The sequence below is a fragment of the Triticum aestivum genome, unplaced genomic scaffold (genome assembly GCF_018294505.1).
Source record: "Triticum aestivum cultivar Chinese Spring unplaced genomic scaffold, IWGSC CS RefSeq v2.1 scaffold27977, whole genome shotgun sequence".
Classification (NCBI taxonomy): Eukaryota; Viridiplantae; Streptophyta; class Magnoliopsida; order Poales; family Poaceae; genus Triticum; species Triticum aestivum.
This window is the reverse complement of record NW_025228057.1, coordinates 982,532-992,539: the sequence shown is the minus strand read 5'-3', so window position 1 is coordinate 992,539 and position 10,008 is coordinate 982,532. Positions and strand designations below refer to the sequence as shown.

Below are 10,008 nucleotides of genomic sequence, written 5' to 3'. Positions count from 1 at the left end.
TTGGTTCTGTTTTTTGCATTATTTATTTTCTTTTGTTTTTTGCTTTATTTTTTAATTCTTTTTGCTTTTAGGTCAGCAAAATTATAAACTGTCTGTTAGTGCCATTAGTTTTAGAAAACATATAAACTTTCTATTAGTGCCATTAGTTCTTTATGAAAATTCTTTTTGCTGTATTTAGTTTTTTTGTTTTCTTTTTTGCTATATTTATTTTGTTTTGTTTCTACTTACAACAAAAAACTTATTTATTTTATTTTATTTTGTTTCTAATTACTTATTTATTTTACTTTATGATAATTCTTTCTGCTATTAAAGTTTCTATCAAAAAAAGTTCTTTATGAAAATTCTTTTTGCTTTTAATGATTAAAAATAAAAAAGAGGCGCAATGCGCGTTGATTTGCTTCAAGCCTTTCGGAATAGTGTAGACTGCACTGCACATAGCTCGATGCAGACTACCTTATTCCTCAAGGCTTGAAGCTAAGCAACGTGAGCATTGCGCCTCTTCTTCATCGTCTCTACACTCAGGGCTTATAAACCGCTCCTAGTGCCTCTCAGCTAGCGAGGTGGGACTAAAAAACTGCTTAGCTAGTAAGAAACTCTAGTACCGGTTCGTGCCACGAACAGGTACTAAAGGTGCTCGTGGGGCCACAGCCTCATTAGTACCGGTTCGTGGCACCAACAGGGACCAAAGGTGGAATTGGTCCCGGTTCTTGCCACCAACCCGGACCAATGGCCTTGCACAGCGGCGTGGTGGTGAGTTTAGTCCCACCTCGCTAGCTAAGAGAGAGCCGCACCTGTTTATAAGGTGCGGTGCGCCTGAGCTGTCGAGCTCCTCTCTAAAGCAGGCTTACGGGCCTAACCTCTCTGCACTCAGGGCTTATAAAGCATTTCAAATGAACTCTGAAAAGGTTGAAAGTTGGCATGGTATCATCATTTCTTCCACATAGCATGTGCAAGAAAGTTGAGAGGGTTACGGCAAAAACTAGATGCACTTCTTGTACAAAACGGACAATGGTATCATACTCGTCTATTACAAAGTTGGCATGGTATCTTCATAATAGTTGCGGGAGAAAGTCTTCACTTTTTCTTCGCTTGTGTCATTTTCTTATTGCGCCGTAACCATGGATAATCTTCATCGTTTATCAGGATGCTTGGGTCAGCCTTGACTTTGAAGGGAGGAACTTCATGAAACTTTTCATAATCTTCAGACATGTCTGTCTTGCCCTCCACTCCCACAATGTCCCTTTTTCCTGAAAGAACTATGTGCCGCTTTGGCTCATCGTATGATGTATTCGCTTCCTTATCTTTTCTTTTCCTCGGTCTGGTAGACATGTCCTTCACATAGATAACCTGTGCCACATCATTGGCTAGGACGAACGGTTCGTCAGTGTACCCAAGATTGTTCAGATCCACTGTTGTCATTCCGTACTGTGGGTCTACCTGTACCCCGCCTCCTGACAGATTGACCCATTTGCACTTAAACAAAGGGACCTTAAAATCATGTCCGTAGTCAAGTTCCCATATGTCCATTATGTAACCATAATATGTGTCCTTTCCCCTCGGTTGCTGCATCAAAGCGGACACCGCTATTTTGGTTGGTGCTCTTTTGATCTTGGGCGATCGTGTAAAATGTATTCCCATTTATCTCGTATCCTTTGTAAGTCAATACAGTCGAAGATGGTCCCCTGGACAACGAGTACAACTCATGACAAACAGTGGTGTTACCTCTGAGACGTGTTTCCAACCAACTGCTGAAAGTCCTGATGTGTTCACATGTAATCCAGTCGTCACACTGCTCCGGGTGTTTGGAGCGCAGACTGTTCTTGTGTTCATCGACATACGGGGTCACCAAGGTAGAGTTCTGTAGAACTATGTAGTGTGCTTCAGACCAAGAATATCCGTCCCTGCATATTATTGAGTCCCCCCCTCCAAGCGTGCCTTTTCCAGTCAGTCTCCCCTCATACCGCGATTTAGGGAGACCTATCTTCTTAAGGCCAGGAATGAAGTCAACACAAAACCCAATGACATCCTCTGTTTGATGGCCCATGGAGATGCTTCCTTCTGGCCTAGCGCGGTTACGGACATATTTCTTTAGGACTCCCATGAACCTCTCAAAGGGGAACATATTGTGTAGAAATACGGGCCCCAGAATGACAATCTCGTCGACTAGATGAACTAGGACGTGCGTCACGATATTGAAGAACGATGGTGGGAACACCAGCTCGAAACTGACGAGACATTGCGCCATATCACTCCTTAGCCTTGGTATGATTTCTGGATCGATCACCTTCTGAGAGATTGCATTAAGGAATGCACATAGCTTCATAATGGCTAATCGGACGTTTTCCGGTAGAAGCCCCCTCAATGCAACCGGAAGCAGTTGCGTCATAATCACGTGGCAGTCATGAGACTTTAGGTTCTGGAACTTTTTCTTTGGCATATTTATTATTCCCTTTATATTCGACGAGAAGCCAGTCGGGACCTTCATACTGAGCAGGCATTCAAAGAAGATTTCTTTCTCTTCTTTCGTAAGAGCGTAGCTGGCAGGACCTTCATACTGCTTCGGAGGCATGTCGTCTTTTTCGTGCAAACGTTGCAGGTCCTCCCGTGCCTCAGGTGTATCTTTTGTCTTCCCATACACGCCCAAGAAGCCTAGCAGGTTCACGCAAAGGTTCTTCGTCACGTGCATCACGTCGATTGAAGAGCGGACCTCTAGCTCTTTCCAGTAGGGTAGGTCCCAAAATATAGATTTCTTCTTCCACATGGGTGCGTGTCCCTCAGCGTCATTCGGAACAGCTAGTCCGCCGGGACCCTTTCCAAAGATTACGTGTAAATCATTGACCATAGCAAGTACGTGATCACCGGTACGCATGGCGGGCTTCTTCCGGTGATCTCCCTCGCCTTTGAAATGCTTGCCTTTCTTTCGACATTGATGGTTGGTCTGAAGAAATCGACGATGGCCCAGGTACACATTCTTCCTACTTTTGTCTAGGTATATACTTTCAGTGTCATCTAAACAGTGTGTGCATGCATGGTATCCCTTGTTTGTCTGTCCTGAAAGGTTACTGAGAGCGGGCCAATCGTTGATGGTTACAAACAGCAACACGTGCAGGTTAAATTCCTCCTGTTTGTGCTCATCCCACGTACGTACACCGTTTCCATTCCACAGCTGTAAAAGTTCTTCAACTAATGGCCTTAGGTACACATCAATGTCGTTGCCGGGTTGCTTAGGGCCTTGGATGAGAACTGGCATCATAATGAACTTCCGCTTCATGCACATCCAAGGAGGAAGGTTATACATACATAGAGTCACGGGCCAGGTGTTGTGATTGCTGCTCTGCTCCCCGAAAGGATTAATGCCATCCGCGCTTAAACCAAACCATACGTTCCTTCGGTCAGCTGCAAACTCAGCCCAGTACTTTCTCTCGATTTTTCTCCACTGCGACCCGTCAGCGGGTGCTCTCAACTTCCCGTCTTTCTTACGGTCCTCACTGTGCCATCGCATCAACTTGGCATGCTCTTCGTTTCTGAACAGACGTTTCAACCGTGGTATTATAGGAGCATACCACATCACCTTCGCAGGAACCCTCTTCCTGGGGGGCTCGCCGTCAACATCACCAGGGTCATCTCGTCTGATCTTATACCGCAATGCACCGCATACCGGGCATGCGTTCAGATCCTTGTACGCACCGCGGTAGAGGATGCAGTCATTAGGGCATGCATGTATCTTCTGCACCTCCAATCCTAGAGGGCATACGACCTTCTTTGCTGCGTATGTACTGTCGGGCAATTCGTTATCCTTTGGAAGCTTCTTCTTCAATATTTTCAATAGCTTCTCAAATCCTTTGTCAGGCACAGCATTCTCTGCCTTCCACTGCAGCAATTCCAGTACCGTACCGAGCTTTGTGTTGCCATCTACGCAATTGGGGTACAACCCTTTTTTGTGATCCTCTAACATGCGATCGAACTTCAGCTTCTCCTTTTGACTTTCGCATTGCGTCCTTGCATCGACTATGACCCGGCGGAGATCATCATCATCGGGCACTGCTTCCTCTTGATCTTCAGCAGCTTCCCCCCTTGCAGCATCATTGGGCACATCGTCTGGTTCCTCTTGATCTTCAGCAGCTTCCCCCGTTGCAGCATCACCGTATTCAGGGGGCACATAGTTGTCATCGTCCTCTTCTTCTTTGCCGTCTTCCATCATAACCCCCATTTCTCCGTGCCTCGTCCAAACATTATAGTGTGGCATGAAACCCTTGTAAAGCAGGTGGGCGTGAAGGATTTTCCGGTCAGAGTAGGACTTCGTATTCCCACATATAGGGCATGGACAACACATAAAACCATTCTGCTTGTTTGCCTCAGCCACTTCGAGAAAATCATGCACGCCCTTAATGTACTCGGAGGTGTGTCTGTCACCGTACATCCATTGGCGGTTCATCTGCGTGCATTATATATAATTAAGTGTGTCAAAAACCATTACAGAACATCATGAATAGATAATTAAGTGACCAAATTAATAGAAGTTCATCATCACATTAGAACCAAAGTACATACATAGTTCTTATGTAACAACATATATATAGCTCTCCAGAGCATCTAATTAATTAAACCATACATTGAAACTATGTAAAACATTTCAATGCGAAAACAAATGCGATCATAATCGCAACCAAGGTAACAATTGATCCAACGACATAATGATACCAAGCCTCGGTATGAATGGCATATTTTCTAATCTTTCTAATCTTCAAGCGCATTGCATCCATCTTGATCTTGTGATCATCGACGACATCCGCAACATGCAACTCCAATATCATCTTCTCCTCCTCAATTTTTTTTATTTTTTCCTTCAAGTAATTGTTTTCCTCTTCAACTAAATTTAACCTCTCGACAATAGGGTCGGTTAGAATTTCCGGTTCAACCACCTCCTAGATAAATAAAATCTATGTCACGCTGGTCGGTATATTTGTCATAAACAATAAATGAATCAAATAGTTATAAAAAGATAATATATACCACATCCGAATCATAGACAGGACGAGGGCCGACGGGGGCGGATACCAAAACCATCGCACTATGTAATAAGAAGGAATAAAATAGTAAGAAAATTAGACAAGTATCTATCTAAAATAAGAATTTTTTTCTTTCAAAAAGAAGATAAGAACAAGAGGCTCACCACGGTGGTGCCGGCGACGAGATCGGCGCGGGCGGTCGACGGCGGTGAAGACAGGAATGGGACGTGACGGGCCGCTAAACCTAGACAAATCTCGAGGAAAATGGAGCTTTGAGGTCGAGCTTCGAGAGGACAAAGCTTAACTAGTGTGGCTCGGGCATTTCATCGAACACCTCATGTGCATAGGAGGTGAGCTAGAGCACCACAAAGCCCTCCCCTCGCCGGCCAGAGAAAAACAGAGCACTGGAGTGCTCTGGTCGCGGGCGAGGGGTATATATAGGCACCTCATTGGTCCCGGTTCGTGGCATGAACCGGTACTAAATCCGGGCCTTCTGTCCCGGTTCATGCCAAGAACCAGGACCAATGGTTGTGGGCCAGGAGCGAGGGCCATTAGTCCCGGTTCGTGCCTCGAACCGGGACAAATGGTTCCATACAAACCAGGATCAATGCCCACGAGGCCCCGGCCGGCCCCCTGGGCTCACGAACCGGGACGAATGCCCCCATGGGTCCCGGTTCGTGACTGAACCGGGACTAATGGGCTTGCCATGCCCGAACGAAAGCCCTGTTTTCTACTAGTGACTCCTAAAGGGGAGTTTGCGGAGGTGATGGTATGGTTTGATTTCGTTGGTTTCGTTCCTCCGAATGAAGGAACTCCATTGATATTTTCCAAACATAACCCATCTCCGCCTTTGGTCTTTCCCAACGATTTCCTGCCGAAACGAACGCCTGGAAAATCAGCCCACACTACCAAAATTATTTCCCCTAGCTTCTCCTAATCGTTTTGGAGCGGCGACACACAGTGGTGAGGGCGAGCTATGTAGGTCAGCGCCTCCTCTCATCTCTCTGCCCGGGATGCCCTGGCCTCTCCTTTCTCTGTGTGCAAGTGATGGCAGCGGGGGATCCGGAGAACGCTGGCCGGTGGCGGACGGGAATGGGGACCAGTGGCAGCAGGGAATGAGATCTGGTCGCGGTCTACTCGTCTCTCTCTCTCTCTCTCTCTCTACCCGGTGCTGGTGTCGCCGATGCAGTACCAAGTTAGGGTGATCTTAGTCTTCTTCAAGGTGTCAGACAGAACTGAAGAAGATGACGGTGCCATCAGAGACTTTATGATGCAAACGAATCATCTCTGTAACTTTGTGATACAATATAAACTTTACAATATAGTTGGTTTCCTATGCAATATAAACTTGACATCTTCGTCTTTTTTTGTTTATATACAAGGGAGGGTGACTATGTTATTGTCAATGGTGGTCTGACCTATGACCCATTTGACATTGGTTAGCTACATTTTAATCTTACTTTATATGAATTCTTGTCAGGCTTGTAAACAACTACAATGATATTACACATCACTTTCTGTACTACATTTATGTGCATTTGGATCTCGCCAAGGCTAAGGTACTGTGATTCAAGCTTTTCTTTCTAGGATTTTATTTTGTACAAACTGTAGATATCTATGATTTCTGAAGATGCTTTCATTTCTTTGGATCTTTTATTGTTGGTAGAAATCTGCGTCGCAGCCCCAACTAATGCATCAACTTGGAACCAAGTTCCACCCTCTAATAATCAGGTAGTTTGAGGAAGCATATGATCATCTTACTACTATAAATCCTCAACAACCTCTGCATCTGGGAATGCTGGCAGGAAAGGGTTATCTGATATGGTCATGAATGTTGATTTAACATGAATACTTGCATATATGCCACATGTCACGTGTCAGCATATTTGATCTAATATGATATTTGATTTAACTGTAAATGACTGCTTTTTCACACGATTGCAGCATATATGCCGCATGTCAGCCTCATGGGGATCAAACAGATGAGGAGAAGGAAGCAGCAAGGAAGAAGGTAGAGGAGATGGACACCTGATCTGCAAGTTCCTGAATTTCAACGTTTATTGCGTGTTGCTGTGTTAATATTGGGTGCAGCAATTTCACAACTCTGGGAGGAGCATCTGCTGGAGGGCGTCACCTGCGGCATCACCTGCATCGACCTCTCGCTGATTACCATCCCAAGGATGCGCGACTGACTGGCGAAGCAGGGCTTCAGTGATAAGTTCACCGATTTGGTCGACTCACCGTTCCCTTCCTCTGTCCACGCAATGCCGCTCGTTGTTGTTAGGTTGTTAATTCATCAGGCCCCTTATTGCGCTACATAGTTTGTTCATCTCGCATGCCTTCTTAGGAGAAATCATGTACTGAAGATAAGCTATTCTTTATTTACATTTTATTTATTTTGCTTTGGAAATCTTCTGACTACTTGCACGAATTTTAGTTCCTACTTGTACAGTTGCCTGCATTTTGTGTTTGAGAAACATCTGCTGATTAAGTGTAAAATAATACTTGCAAGTTCTGTTTGTTGACTGCGCCATGATAAGCTTTAGGCCTTTAGCTGTACAAAGCTGCTAAAGTAGGTGAGAACCACCTGCAGCTCAATCCTTGTTTTTCTCAACATTGACAAGGTAAAGTAAATGCGGAGCCAAGATCTATTGTTGTAAGCCTTTTACTGACTATGAGCAAGGGGATCTAGAGAGGAGCACTGCAATATGACAATGCCCTTCGTTAGCTCTGATTTTCCCTTTTTGTAACACTAGCTTAGAGGGATTTCTGAAACGAGTAGAAGATTAATAACTTCTACGACATCAAAGATCTCTGAGCTTTTAGAGTATGCAGCTTATTGATTTACTTATCGATTTATTCACACTCTGTCAGATTTGTCTTGAACGTGATACTTTATTTATTGTACTGAACAGTGGAAGCTAACTGTTTCTTTATACAGAATTAGCCTGCACCATTTCTGTATAAGTTCGCCTTGATACCAATTTGCATACTTGCGCTACTAGGGCCTTTGGTCAGTTTGCAACTGGAATTCTAGACACATATACTGAGTTCATGATGGAAATATGCGAGTATTCTGAAGGTTTGGAAAATGTTTTAATTACTACCAGCCGGAATTTGGGAATTAGTCTTACAAAGAGAAGAGACAAGGAAACATTATATGTCAATGGTTCTTTATTTTCCTGTGCAGATAATGAAACTAGCAATTCTGTAATTCACGAGTTTGCGTGAATACGGAAACTTGAGGTAGTATGATAGCATAAGTGAAAATGTTCTTCATTTTATATCTTGGTTCGACCAAACTATATTATATCCTAACGGATCAACATAATATTTTTACCTTCTGATTAGCACTACTCTAATAACAATTATGCCTACTATTTAACATTTTGGTGTATTGTTTGGTCTTAGGCATTTTAGTTAAATACATCAATAATGATTTTTTAGCATGCCATCTTCTTTTGCTGTAGTGGAGATGTGTGGTTACCTGCTAGAAAAGAAAATGGTGTTTCTAATATGTTATGCTTATTTTCTAGGTGCTTCCACCTTCCAAACTACAAGGTTTGCAGCCTTAGATGAACAACTACAGCTTTATTTGCCCGAGGATGATTTGATTGTGCAAGTAAGCCTACATAATTTCCCTTGTGATTTATATTTATCGGCGAGGTCTCTGTGGCTTGCGAGAAATCATGTATTGACATAAATGAGAAGAACCTACAATAAGTAACTCCACTGAATTTGTGAGATATCTGTAGCCGGTACAACATACAACTTGATGGAGTTTGTTAGATCAACCGTAGAAGTTCTATATGTGTGTTCAGTGCAGATAACTAGATATTATTATAATATTCTCTCAAGTTTAAGCTTATCCAATTAGCAGAAGTCTTGAGAAAATTCAAGACATACGTAAGATGCACATGGACCACGAGTCTTTCAACATGGCAGGGCGCGTAGTGGCATGCGACAAGCAACATATGTTGAAAGAGACCATTGATCACTACTTGGACCTAAATTTTTCCGTAAGTTATTATTGTTACAATCATGTATCATTGTTTTCACCATGTTTGCAAATATTTTTTTCCTCTGACGATTGTGTGCAAGTTTGCAGGGAATCCAAAGCGATGCATAAAGTGGGAAATTTTCTTTTAATTTATGCACTCATGAAATGGGAAAGAACTAAATCAACCAATTTGCAGGGTGAGTATTCATTGTTTCATAATTTTATATTCTTCCATGTTAATACTCCAAGATGACGACTTATAATGCTCATATAGGATGGCTGCGAGCTAAGGAAGTGATTTTTGGTGCACCTTCTCGTCTGCTCCCGCGAGCGGCGAGGCGAACCCTAGCGTGCCTCCTCCAGCCTCCTCCCCCCTCTCTTGCCGACGTCGGTGGCGGCGGGGCATCTTCCCCTTCCTCATGGTGGGCCGGCGCGGGACGGCGACTCGAAGCGGAGGCGCGCAGTTCTACAGGACGGTGCGGCGTTGCGGCGGCCGGGCCGGCACGATGGTGGCGTCCTGGGTTGGCGGCGCGGGCGGCTGCTCATCGGGGGTGTGGTGGGGCGTGCCTACGCGGGTGGCGGCTCTGGGCGTCCTGGCCAGATCTGGACCGGGCGGGTGCTCTGGCCGGGAGCCAGCACGCGGCGCGGGCTGAGGCGGCAAGAGCACATGCATGCCTCCCACTTATATTATGCGGTAGGGGTTAGTCTGTTTAGTTATGTCTGAGCGGAATAATTTTCCTACTCAAGAAAACGTGGCAACTTATGTTTCATTAGAGATGGCTTTGTAGCAAATTGCATGATCGAGCGATTCATATTTTTGTCATCAAGTCGTATAATTTGTTTGGTTAGGATAGAAAGGTAAATGCATTGGTTGGTTGCTTCAAGGGTTAATAACGGACACAGCGGACCGTGGCAATGGCTTTGGAGACATCGAATCTGTCTCCTTGGCTCGGGGGCATCATGGTTGGCGCACGCCTCCTCCCCCTTGATAAAGGCCGG

The 10,008-nt window shown here is 44.5% G+C and overlaps 2 long non-coding RNA genes across 5 annotated transcripts in view; both read left to right on the top strand.

Annotated features, from left to right (window-relative positions):
* Positions 1-6,917, top strand: part of LOC123172978 (uncharacterized) — a 14,604-nt gene extending 7,687 nt beyond the window's left edge. Inside the window, exons 2-3 of the long non-coding RNA XR_006485795.1 lie at positions 6,490-6,568; positions 6,676-6,917. This is a non-coding gene — a long non-coding RNA (uncharacterized lncRNA). The remainder of the gene's footprint in view (positions 1-6,489; positions 6,569-6,675) is intronic.
* The window catches only part of LOC123172976 (uncharacterized), a 19,473-nt gene extending 10,449 nt beyond the window's left edge, over positions 1-9,024 (top strand). For 3 of the 4 annotated variants that reach the window (XR_006485794.1, XR_006485793.1, XR_006485791.1), the window contains one exon: positions 6,954-7,524. This is a non-coding gene — a long non-coding RNA (uncharacterized lncRNA). Of the gene's footprint in view, positions 1-6,953; positions 7,525-8,545 lie in introns of those variants that run through there. The other variant, XR_006485792.1, reaches the window with a different exon arrangement.
* The last annotated feature ends 984 nt before the right edge of the window (positions 9,025-10,008 follow it).